Below are 2,040 nucleotides of genomic sequence, written 5' to 3'. Positions count from 1 at the left end.
CCCCCGGGTGGCACCTGCCCAGCTGGCATCAGGGCACAGGCTGGGGTGCTGAGGGAGGATGGCTGGGCTTCTGCTCTGGGGACCTTCTGAGCCCAAGAGCTGCTCTCACTTCCTCCCCCTCTGGGGTCGGAGGGTGGTCCGGACACAGCCTGAGATGGAGGCACACAGGGTTCAGGCTGTGTGGCCCGGGGCAAGTCACCTTACCTCTGACCCTCAGCCTTCCTGGCTGTAAACCCTCCCTCAAAGTGTTGTACTGAACGTCAAACTGCATGGCTAAGGGGCGCTCCCGACACAAAGTGGGCTCCTCATAAACGCCCACCTCTTCCTTCACACCCTCCTCATCCCCTGGTCCCACGAAGCGCCACCCTCGGGTGGCCCCGGACCTGTATGTGCATGCGGTCCCCCTGGAGCCCCCGTGTTGGGAGGGCCTGGGCCTGCCATCCGGCCTGCCATCCGGCCTGCCTGGAAACGGGCTGTGACTCAGAGCGCTGAGGGCCCTGGGGCCACGCGGCCAGGAGCCCAGCACCTGAGGGCCCCTCCTAGGGTGAAAAGTCACTGCATGCCCTACTCAGTCATTGCCCAGGTTGGGGTGAAGAGGGGGGCAGTGCTTCAAAGGAGGGGAGAAAGACGGGGTGGATTTCCTCCCTGTACGCAAGGGAGGCTAGGGACAAACTCAGAGCCCTCACCGCGGCCAGGTCTTTCCCACCTGGAATCGCAGCCCAGCCTCTGCGTGCTGCCACGTTCGTATGACCAGCAGCAGCGCTTGGTCTCGGCCTGGGCCTCTGACGGCGGAACCGACAGGAGATCCGTCCTCCTGGCCCTCGGATGTGTTGCCTTTCTCCAGGTCTCCCTCTGGGGGTGTCTGACCACCACTGCCCAGGACGCCCTCCAGGGTGGGCCCACGAGGCCAAAGTCTGGCCGGGCTCCTGGAACTTGGGCAAGACCACCTGGCCAACAGCACGGGCCCCTGCCTCCCCTGGGGGGGAGGACCCTCACTGGCCCCCGGCCCTCACCTATGAAGCGTGGCTTTGCTAGGGGAACTCTCAGTCCCTTCCAACCCCAGAATTCCCAGAGGAACTTCCGTGGACGACGCTGAGTTGATATTTTGCGTTTGCTTTTGTTGGTTGTTTTTTGTTTTTTCAGAGGATGAGGGAAAATTCTGGACCCCTTTTGGCCTAACGGTCCATAGAAAGCTGGCACTGGACACTGCAACCTGCTGGACCTTTTCCCTTTGCCCATCTCCACCGGGGGTGGAGGGAAATGGAGATGGCGGCAACCCTGGCAGGGGCAGGAGGGAGCGCCCATCTCACTTGTGAAGGTGCGCGTGTATGCGTCTGTGGGCCTCTGTGCTCAGCGTGTGTCGCCCTCCATGGCGGACTCACAGAGCTCGCCACATGCAGCTGTATAAGGAGATTTATATTTCTCTCCTGGACGGCCGGGGCAGGGGTGTGGTCCAACAGATGGCTGGCATGTTCCAGGTGTGTCTGGCTGGAAAAGGCATCTGGCCCAGCCTCCTGATTGGCTCTCAGTGAGTCACGGCGGTTGGGTTCCTGGAGCGGCTGTCATGGAGCCGGGGTCATGCCCTGCGTTATCTTTACTGCCTTCTCTGCCAGCGCAGACGGACAATGTTCCCCGTGTCGCAGTGACGCTCGCGGGCTGCTGACTCCGGGTCAGTGGGACATGCCCTCTGGGTAATCTTCCTGGCGGGGCGTGGGTTCACCTCGACCTCGCTGTGCCTTGACGCTGCAGCCCACCCGGGTCCAACGGCCCCGCGTGGGAGCGACTCGAGGGGCCGGCTTGCCTGCTGACTGAAACCTGGCAAAGCCACAAAGGGGTTTCCTCAGTTCCCAAAGACCCACCTGAACTGACCAGCAGCATAAAAATGTTTGTGGGTAAACATTCTGGAAACCAGCTCCGGGCTCTGGGAAGGGCCTCCAGGGAGATGGGCAGGGAGGTGTTGTCATGGTAACTTGGCAATCTTCTGAGGCTCTGGCAGAGAGGAGGAGAGAGGCAGGTGCAAGGGTCCTGCACCCTGGCTTT

The sequence above is a fragment of the Neophocaena asiaeorientalis genome, unplaced genomic scaffold (genome assembly GCF_003031525.2).
Source record: "Neophocaena asiaeorientalis asiaeorientalis breed wild unplaced genomic scaffold, Neophocaena_asiaeorientalis_V1.1 scaffold44, whole genome shotgun sequence".
In the NCBI taxonomy this organism is placed as follows: Eukaryota; Metazoa; Chordata; class Mammalia; order Artiodactyla; family Phocoenidae; genus Neophocaena; species Neophocaena asiaeorientalis.
Note: the sequence above shows the minus strand (reverse complement) of the source record.